Source organism: Anomaloglossus baeobatrachus, chromosome 3 (assembly GCF_048569485.1).
Source record: "Anomaloglossus baeobatrachus isolate aAnoBae1 chromosome 3, aAnoBae1.hap1, whole genome shotgun sequence".
Classification (NCBI taxonomy): Eukaryota; Metazoa; Chordata; class Amphibia; order Anura; family Aromobatidae; genus Anomaloglossus; species Anomaloglossus baeobatrachus.
The window spans coordinates 470645380-470656246 of NC_134355.1; the positions used below are offsets into that span (position 1 = coordinate 470645380).

Here is a 10867-nt window from a genome sequence, read left to right on the forward strand (position 1 = left end):
TTACCCGGTTTACAGCTGCCCATTTTTCCTGTCTGTGTTCCATCAAGCGAGTATCGATACGCACAGTGTTGGAGAAACAGTTCAAAATCCAGTGGAGATTCGGCACGAGCTAACTCGTCCTTGATGGTACCGGACAAACCCTTTCTGAACACTGATAACAGCGCATTATTTCCCCAGTCGGTGTCTACCACTAACCTTTTGAACTCAGTGGCGTATTCGACGACAGACCGCTTTCCCTGACGTAAGGAAAGCAGAGCCGATTCAGCGGTAGCACGGCGATTAGGATCAAACATTTGCACCATTGCTGTTAAAAAGTCATCCAGGTTATTTAAACGGATATCACGATTCTCTATCATAGGATTAGCTCAAGCCAGTGCTCGTGAGGTTAACAACATGATTATACATAACACTTCTGACCGGTCAGACCGGTAATAATCAGCATGTACATCAAAAAACAGTATACACTGGTTAACAAACCCACGGAACTGACTTCGATCACCACTGAAACGAAATGGAGGTAACCTAGGCATACCGGGAGCTGATACGGATGTAGCGGGGGTGGCTTCCTGAGCCTTCATTCTGGCTTGCAAATCCTGAATAGCCGGACCCAGTACCTGGTAATCATGGCCCAGCTGTACCTCCACATCTCTAAGCTTAGTTTGCACCGCCTCCATCTCCTGCTGCAAGGAGTTAATCATGGAGAAAAGCTGATCTACTCGTGTCTCCGTCATTGCCCCAGTAAAATCCTCTTAGGGGCCTGAGTATAATGTAATACTATTGTACTGAGGATTTCGATTGCGTTAGGGCAATGACAACCAGAGACGGGTTCTTGGTGCAAAGACGTTTTATGATATGTAACCACAATATGTACACAGAACAGAATATACACAGTAGAACATAAACACACTAAATACCTGCCGGGTTCGGGGCAAAGGGGAATTCCCGGGACCGCGCACCGGACTCCCCCAGAGAGACAACCAGGAGCGAACCCCTATACAGGGGCTGTCTGGCAATCACACCAGAAGGCCTAAATGCGCAGCAGCCGGGACACAAAGGGGCAACAGGTATAGTCCAAAAATGTCCGTACGTGATGTGAGTCCTAGGGTGGATATGAACTGGAAGGGACCGGGCAGAAGTGCCGACCAGAGACGGCAGACAGAGTCCGAGCACAGCTTGATGAGACAGGTGAAGTCCAGAGCTGGTGTCGGGTGTTTCAACAGGATCCAAACAGCAATCAGGAGCTGAGAGCAGCCGGGCAGGAGTACACAGGAAGCAGTATACTCAGGAAGCAGTATACTCAGGCAGCAGTATACTCAGGCAGCAGTATACTCAGGCAGCAGTATACTCAGGCAGCAGTATACTCAGGCAGCAGTATACTCAGGCAGCAGTATACTCAGGCAGCAGTATACTCAGGCAGCAGTATACTCAGGCAGCAGTATACTCAGGCAGCAGTATACTCAGGCAGCAGTATACTCAGGCAGCAGTATACTCAGGCAACTAGACTAAGCTTAGGGGCGGGCTTTTAAACAGGTGAACAGGAAGTAGGGCAACAGAACAGAAAACTCCATGTTAACAAAGGGCAAGATCCTTCAGAAGAAAACTGGAAATCCCAGAACTCTGACAGTTAGTTAATATTCCATGTCATGTGGATTTTGGGTGTAACAGACCTGATTTTGTAGTCATGATTATTTGATTGTACATGCCTTACATACTATTGATGCCTTTATATTTGCATTGTTTATTGTGCAGCATTATTGACTTCTGTGGTTCCAGTTTTTCACATTGTTTGTTTTGTGGCTGGGTGACGGTCTGTTGGAATGGTTTTTTCATTTTTTAATTTTTCAGATAGTTCATTGTATTTTTTATATGTGTATTCCCATAGCAGTTCTGCTTTTCATTATTTTCCCATACATTGTGACTAGTGTGTAATGCGGGCGTCACATGAGACGATCTATTGTGCGATATGTCGTCGGGGTCACGGTTTTCATGACGCACATCCGGCATCGTTTGGGACGTCGTTTCTTGTGACACCTCCGAGCGACGCTGAACGTGTACACGTTGCTTATTTTTAAAAAATCGTTTAATTTTCTTTGCACAGGTTGTTCATTGTACCAAGGGCAGCACACATCGCTCTGTGTGACACCCCGGGAATGATGAACACAGCTTACCTGCGTCCCGCTATGTGGAAGGAATTAGGTGGGCGGGATTTTTACGTCCCGCTCATCTCCGCCCCTCCGCTTCTATTGGCTGGCGGCTGTGTGACGTCGCTGTGACGCCGAACGTCCCTCCCCCTTCAGGAAGACGATGTTCGCCGCCCACAGCGAGGTTGCTCAGCAGGTAAGTATGTGTGACGGCGGTTTAACGACTTTGTGCGACACGGGCAGCGATTTGCCCGTGACGCACAAACGATGGGGGCGGGTACAATCGCCCATGTGATTGCACGATAGATCGTACCGTGTGACGCCCACATAACTCTTTACCAGTGGCGTAACTCGAGTTGGATGGGCCCCAGTGCAAAGTTCGGACCTGGGCCCCCCTCTATGTACACCGACACTTGGGGTATAGGATAATGACGCTTACACTTGACTCTTTCCCTCAGCACCTAGCTTCCCTATGTTCTGATATCCATCTTGTCCTCGGCACTCAGCTTCCCCATGCTCTGCTATACATCTTTCCCTCAGCACCCAGCTTTCCCATATCAGAGCATGGGAAATCTGGGTGCTGAGAAATGTATAACACAGCATGGAAAAGCTGAGTGCTGAGGGAAATAGCCCTTTTCCTTCAGCACAAAATGTTCCCATCCTCTGCTTGTATCTTTGACCCCCGCCTTGTATATAGTTTTCCCAAATACTCTAATGGCCCCCACATAGCCTTCCATATAGTATAAAGGGTCCCACATAACCCTTCATATATTAAAATGCAGCTCCAAAGTCCTGCATGTTTTATAATGCATTTCCCATAGTTCTCCATGTATTATAATTCACCCCATAGTACTCCATATATTTACTGCGCCCCATAGTCCTCCATATATTATACTGCGCCCCATAGTCCTCTATATATTATAATTCACCCTAGGCCTCCATGTATGATGCAGCCAGCCCCCCTTGTATAATGCAGCCAGCCCCCATGCTCCATGTATAATGCAGCCCGCCCCCCAGGCATTCATGTATAATGCAAGCCCCCACACTCCATGTAAAATACAAGCAACCCCCCCTATGCTCCATGTATAATGCAGCCAGCCCTCGTGCTCCATGTATAATACTGGCAGCCCCCTCATGCTCCATGTATACTGCTGGCAGCCCCCCATGCTCCATGTATAATGTTGGCAGCCCCCCATGCTCCATGTATACTGCTGGCAGTCCCCATGCTCCATGTATACTGCTGGCAGCCCCCCATGGTCCATGTATACTGCTGGCAGCCCCCCATGCTCCATGTATACTGCTGGCAGCCCCCCATGCTCCATGTATACTGCTGGAAGCCCCCCATGCTCCATGTATACTGCTGGCAGCCCCTCCCCCATGCTCCATGTATACTGCTGGCAGCCCCTCCCCCATGCTCCATGTATACTGCTGGCAGCCCCCCATGCTCCATGTATACTGCTGGCAGCCCCCCATGCTCCATGTATACTGCTGGCAGCCCCCCATGTTCCATGTATACTGCTGTTGTCGCGGGCGGAGGAGGGGACGCCGCGCTCTCCCACTGCTCGGGTCCGGCTGCTGCGGCCTGCTGCTGCCGCTGCTCGGTGGCTCGAGCGATGGGCCGGATCCCGGGGACTCGAGCGGCGCTCCTCGCCCGTGAGTGAAAGGGGGTTTTCGGGTGTGGGGATTGTTTATTGTCCGTGACGCCACCCAGGGTTGTGGTGATTTGTTGACACCACCGCTGCTCTGTATGGGGATCCCGGGAGGGATGGTATGGAGCAGCCAATTGTTGTGTTGCCCCTCCGTGGGTAGGGGTTGGTGATCCCGGGGCCCAGTGATGAGGTGGGAGATGCAGGGCTTGGTGGGCGCAGGGACGCGGGGGCAGCGCTGTGCCTTGCGGCACTGTGGTACTCACTCAGCCTGAGACGATGACACAGTTCTCGGTAAAACACACGGCTGGAAAGACGGTTCCCACGGATGGCTGCACTTGCTTTCCCCAGTAGGTGACGGTGACGGTCCCTCTGTCCTGCACCTAAGTTGATAATGATTGCGATGGGTTCCCACCGGTAACCCGCTCCCCGGCTTGGATATGGGCCGGAGGAGCCCTACTTTGCCCGCAGGCGCTGGCTCTGAGAAACTGGTGCCCTGGCGGTGGCGGTGTCTCTCCGTTACGGTTGGACTGTTGCCTTCAATCGGGACTTGGTTGTTAGGAGACAGACGTCCACTTCACTGACGGATTTGGCAAATTATGGCGACTCCTAGCCTTGCCGGGATCCGAAAGGCCCCTGCCCTGGTGCTGACTGTTCTTCGTATACTGCTCCAGACCGCCGGGCCACCACCCGTCCGCGGTCCTTCCAGCAACCTCCGAGCAGTCCCCCTGCAGACTATCACCGCCGTCTGCTGACCTTGCTGTCACTGTCCGGGGCACACACCCGGACCAACTTCAGGCTCTCTTACTGTCACTTTTACTCCTTTTCTCAAGCTCCACTACCACTTCCTTCTACTTCACTTCCCTAAACTGCACTGCCTGGTTCTCCCGCCTCCAGGGCTGTGAACTCCTCGGTGGGCGGAGCCAACTGCCTGGCCCACCCCTTGGTGTGAACATCAGCCCCTGGAGGAAGGCAACAAGGATTTTGGTAGCTTTGGTGTTCCTAACTGGGGTGTAGGGTGTGGTGGTGTTATGACCTGTGACCCCTGGCTTGCCCAGGGCGTCACACTGTCAGCCCCCCATGCTCCATGTATACTGTTGGCAGCCCCCCATGCTCCATGTATACTGCTGGCAGCCCTCCATGCTCCATGTATACTGCTGGCAGCCCCTCCCCCATGCTCCATGTATACTGCTGGCAGCCCCCCATGCTCCATGTATACTGCTGGCAGCCCCCCCATGCTCCATGTATACTGCTGGCAGCCCCGCATGTTCCATGTATACTGCTGGCAGACCCCCATGTTCCATGTATACTGCTGGCAGCCCTCCATGCTCCATGTATACTGCTGGCAGCCCCTCCCCCATGCTCCATGTATACTGCTGGCAGCCCCCCATGCTCCATGTATACTGCTGGCAGCCCCCCCATGCTCCATGTATACTGCTGGCAGCCCCCCATGTTCCATGTATACTGCTGTCAGCCCCCCATGCTCCATGTATACTGCTGGCAGCCCCCCATGCTCCATGTATACTGCTGGCAGCCCCCCCATGCTCCATGTATACTGCTGGCAGCCCCCCATGTTCCATGTATACTGCTGCCAGCCCCCCATGCTCCATGTATACTGCTGGCAGCCCCCCATGCTCCATGTATACTGCTGGCAGCCCCCCATGCTCCATGTATAATGCTGGCAGCCCCCCATGCTCCATGTATAATGCTGGCAGCCCCCCCATGCTCCATGTATACTGCTGGCAGCCCCCCATGCTCCATGTATAATGTTGGCAGCCCCCCTTGCTCCATGTATAATGCTGGCAGCCCCCCATGCTCCATGTATAATGCTGGCAGCCCCCCATGCTCCATGTATACTGCTGGCAGCCCCCCATGCTCCATGTATACTGCTGGCAGCCCCCCATGCTCCATGCATAATGCTGGCAGCCCCCCCCATGCTCCATGTATAATGCTGGCAGCCCCCCATGCTCCATGTATAATGCTGGCAGCCTCCCCATGCTCCATGTATACTGCTGGCAGCCCCCCCATGCTCCATGTATACTGCTGACAGCCCCCCCATGCTCCATGTATACTGCTGGCAGACCCCCATGCTGCATGTATACTGCTGGCAGCCCCCCATGTTCCATGTATACTGCTGGCAGCCCCCCATGCTCAATGTATACTGCTGGTGTCGCGGGCGGAGGGGGACGCGCTCGCCACGCTCGGGTCCGGGGCTTCTGCTGCTGCTGCTCGGTGGCTCGAGCGGTGGGCCAGACCCAGGGACTCGAGCAGCACTCCTCACCCGTGAGTGAAAAGGGATGGTTTGGTTAGGGAGATTGTTTGTGACGCCACCCACAGGACGTGGTGATGATGGCACCACCGCTGCTGGTAACGGGGATCCTGGGAGAGATGGTAGGGAGCAGCTAGGATGTTGTCCCCTCCGTGGGTAGGTGGTTGGTGATCCCGGGGCCCGGTGATGTAACGGGGAGGCTGGATGGCTGGGGTGCAGGGACTACACGGCGCGGTGCCGGACGGCACTGGTGTACTCACTCAGACAATCACTGACAGAGTCTCTGGTAAACCAAAAGGGCCGGATGGATGGGTCCCGCAGCCGGCTGCAGTGTTGTTGTTGTGCTCTCCCCGGACGGCTGATGGTGGCTGTCTTTCCCTGCACCTTTTAGAATGTTCTGACTCCTGTAGTTGCCCACCGGTAGTCCGCTCCCTGGCGTATAGGTGCCGTAGGAGCCCGTTTTGCCCGCAGGCGCTGGCCCTTGGATCTCTAGCCTGTGGCGGTGGCTGTATATCCTCACGGTGTGGACTGTTGCCTTCTGTCGGGACTTGGTTGTTGGGGAACCCCTGGGGTTCCTGTCACACTCGGATTTGACTATTGACGGCGGCTCCAAGCCTGGTCGGGGTCCGATGGCCCTGCCTGTGTGCTTAGCTTCACTCCGCTCCTCGGTTCAGTACTGGCGGGCCAACGCCCAACCCCGGTCCTTACGACTTCGCAGAGTTCCACCAACTCCTGCAGACGGCCACCACCGTCTGCCAACCTTGCTGTCAGTGCCTGGGCTCCTACCCAGACACCTGAAGTGTTTACTCCTCTCACTTCCACCACCAAAACTGATCTGACACTTTTCCCGCCTCCAGGCCTGTGAACTCCTCGGTGGGTGGGGCCAACCGCCTGGCTCCGCCCCACCTGGTGTGGACATCAGACCTTGGAGGGAGGCAACAAGGGTTTTTGATTGACTGTTGTAACTGTCTAGGGTGGGGGGGTGTATGTTGGTATGTATGTGACTACCTGGCTAGTCCAGGGCGTCACACTGGCAGCCCCCCATGCTCCATGTATACTGCTGGCAGCCCCCCATGCTGCATGTATACTGCTGGCAGCCCCCCATGCTGCATGTATACTGCTGGCAGCCCTCCATGCTCAATGTATACTGCTGGCAGCCCCCCCATGCTCCATATATACTACTGGCAGCCCCCCCATGCTCCATGTATACTGCTGGCAGCCCCTCATGTTCCATGTATAATGCCGGCAACCCCCCATGTTCCATGTATACTGCTGGCAGCCCCCCATGTTCCATGTATACTGCTGGCAGCCCCCCATGCTCCATGTATACTGCTGGCAGCCCCCCATGCTTTCTTTCCCCGACCCCCGGGTATGCACTGATTTTTTAAAAAAAAAACAAACAAGTTTTTACCTCTTTCCTCATTCCCCCGCTGCTGTCCTCACATGTCATCGTTCCCCCGCTGCTCCATCATCTCTCCTCCATTCCCCTGCAACTGGGGTCGGCGTCCTCCCGCCCTGCACTCTGTGCTCTGAGTCTGAGCACAGCGGACGCACAGGAGTGACGTCACCACAGAGGCACAGAGGGAGAATGAAGAAGCATAGAGCTGCACGGGCCGCTCCACGCTTCTTTAGGGTTGCTGTGCGTGATGACTGGGGAGGGGGGCCCAATGCCGCTGACAACAGGCAGGGGGGCCCGGTGTCAGCAGCAGCGGCACCGGGTCATACAGCGGCCACGTGGTCTGCGCCAGATCAGCGCAGCTCCTCTCACAGAAAGGAGCTGCTTGCTGATCTGCAGAGTGGGCCCCTAAGCTGCCGAGCCCGGTCACAGTCGCGACCTCTGCGACCGCACTAGTTACGCCCCTGCTCTTTACCTCATTGTATAGTTATCTGTTTTTGAGTTTTGCACCTTGTTCAAACCATTGGAGTTCCAGACGTCCATTCTTTAATTAGTATGCACTTTCTGTCTGAGAAACCTGCCCCACCCATAGCCATGTATTTCATTTCACATATATAGCTTGGTCCTTTGCTTCCCATACAGAGCAAGTTTTTTTAACTGCAGGTGAGGTTACACATAAGTTAGGGACTCCAAAAATAGAGATTACCTTGGCGTGGTTTGGGGCTCTTTTGCATTGATCAATACAATGGCTAAACATCTCTTGTATTCCTATTATTCATTGCAGTTATGCATATTCCATTTCCAAGTTTTTTCATTCTTTCAGATAGTTAATTATATTTTTGCATTCTAGTATTCCCATAGCAGTTCTGCTTTTCATTATTTCCCCCATACATTGTGACTAGTGTGCAACTCTTTACCTTATTGTATTGTTTGTTTGTGGCTGGGTGACTGATGGTCTTTTTGGGGTTTCATACCTTGTGGTTTTAAATGGTTTTATTTGTGTACTTGTAGCATGTGTGGTGTTTAATAACGTTTTTTTCATTATCATTTATTAGTGGTGTGCTTTACATATACATATGCAGGCGCTTTTTTCTTTTCCTCCACTTGGTCACTTACCAGCATGAAGCACACCTTTTATTATGGTTTAGGTATTTTCAGCTGTTCATCACGTTTTTATTTTTTGTTGTACATGCACACAGAGCATAGTCAGGGCCACTCATAGACAAGCACAAATACATAGACAGACAGGCACATACATGCCATATATGCACACAGAGTGCAGTGAGGCCTACTCATAGACAAGCACAAATACATAGACACACAGGCACATACATGTCATACATGCACACAGAACGCAGTCAGGCCCATTCATAGACCAGCACTAATACATAGACACACAGGCACATACATGCACACAGAGCGCAGTCAAGCGCACTCATAGACAAGCACTAATACATAAACACACAAGCAAATACATGTCATATATGCACACAGAGCGCAGTCAGACCCACTCATGAACAAGCACTAATACACAGACACATAGGCACATACATGTCGTACATGCACACAGAGCGTAGTAAGGCCCCCTCATAGACAAGCACTAACACACAGGCACATACATGTCATACATGCACACAGAGCGCAGTCAGACCCACTCATAAACAAGCACTAATACACAGACACACAGGCACATACATGTCGTACATGCACACAGAGCGTAGTTAGGGCCACTCATAGACAAGCACTAATACACAGACACATACATGTCATATATGCACACAGAGTGCAGTCAGGCCCACTCATAGACAAGCACAAATACATAGACACATAGACACACAGGCACATACATGCATAGACATGTAGAAGATTGCAGACAAACATATGCACTAATGTACAAACAGACATTCATACACAAGCACACATAGATTATACTCTTTTATACAATAAAAGTCATACAAACAGCGTATACACAAGCATACACACACATTGGGGTGCTGTTACCTTCCCCCGGCTTGTCTCCAGTCTGTCCCGCAGGCTCCATTGCAGATCCTCTCTGGCAGGAAGCAGCAATGCAGAGCACACTGCGTGATGTCACAGTTAGCAGACGCGGCCGCGTTTGTTAACTGTGACACTGCCAAGGCAGCACACGAACAATTTGAAAGTGCAGTGCAGCCCTGGCCGACATGGAAACATGCAGCCCCGCGGCCTCAGCACTGCCGCTGGTGGAGCCGCCAGGGGCCCCCTGCTCTAGCCCAGCCTGCGATTACCAGCCTGGGGCCCTATGTGAAGCATGGAGTCCAATAAGTATCCGGGGCCTACCGGGTGATTCCCCGTCACCCACGGTGGCCCTGTCCTACCACGACTGCAGCACTACCTCACTGAAGCAGGAACAGGCTCTGCTTGAATCATTATCTTTAGATGATAAACCACATACTGCAGTAGAGTTGTTGAAAGGTCTAATAGACCAGACAAATCTGTGGCTCTTGCTATCCAAACCAACATCCAACCATGGTCGTGTATGATAACAAGCCTGTAACCCAGTGGTGGTTCTGAAGCTTGTTAAGCTTGCACATGACCTATTCCTGGGCCATGTGCTCAATTTAGTGGTTCAGTGGTTTCTGAAAACCAAATCCAATTTGCCTGAGCTACCTGTGAAGGTACGTCGTGTGTGCGTCCATTCTCATAAGTCAGTTCCAGCTGTCACTTGTCTGGCAGTGCTTCAGCAGCGCTTGCAAGTAGCAAGTCACTGATTGGTGTGTTACATGACAAGACGCTGGAACGCCACATTGCACATGTATAGCGCCCCTGACTATAACAGGATGCTACAGGGAACTACATCCTGTCCCCCAGGGTGCAGGACCCAACCCCCCTGGTTCCAGGTTCCCAATATTTTCTAGTAGAAAAAAACACATAAAAAATCTGCATCTTGGGGCAAAAAAAAATACACAAAACGGTTTTGATACCATTTTGATGTAAATTTCTGCCAGGAGATGCAAATTTGGTGCTGAAATGTCTGGACCAAATTTCTGCTCTAAATTTACATCTCCTGGCAGAAAATCGCACTGAAGCAGCGTCAAAACTGTTCATGTGCATTTTTTTGCCAAGAGATGCAGATTTGATGCTGAAATTTTTACACCATATTCCTGCACCAAATTTGCATCTTCTGGCAAAAAAAAAGGATCACAACGCAATCCGGTTTTATGTTATAATGATGTGGGGTTTTTTGCTAGGAGATGCAGATTTGATACAGGATTTGGTGAATAAATTTCAACACCACATCTGTATCTCTTGGCAAAAAAATGCACAAAAACTATTTTGCCGTCATTTCAGTTTGGTTTTCTGCGAGAAGATGCAAATTTTGTGCTGAAACGAAACGGCATCAAAACTGTTTTTGTGTGTTTATTTGCCAAAATCT

The 10867-nt window shown here is 51.7% G+C and overlaps 1 long non-coding RNA gene across 3 annotated transcripts in view; it reads right to left on the reverse strand.

Annotated features, from left to right (window-relative positions):
* LOC142295444 (uncharacterized) overlaps positions 1–9521 on the reverse strand; it is a 53730-nt gene extending 44209 nt beyond the window's left edge. For 2 of the 3 annotated variants that reach the window (XR_012751459.1, XR_012751461.1), the window contains exon 1: positions 9454–9518. This is a non-coding gene — a long non-coding RNA (uncharacterized LOC142295444). Of the gene's footprint in view, positions 1–9453 lie in introns of all 3 variants that reach the window. The other variant, XR_012751460.1, reaches the window with a different exon arrangement.
* Positions 9522–10867: the final 1346 nt, after the last annotated feature.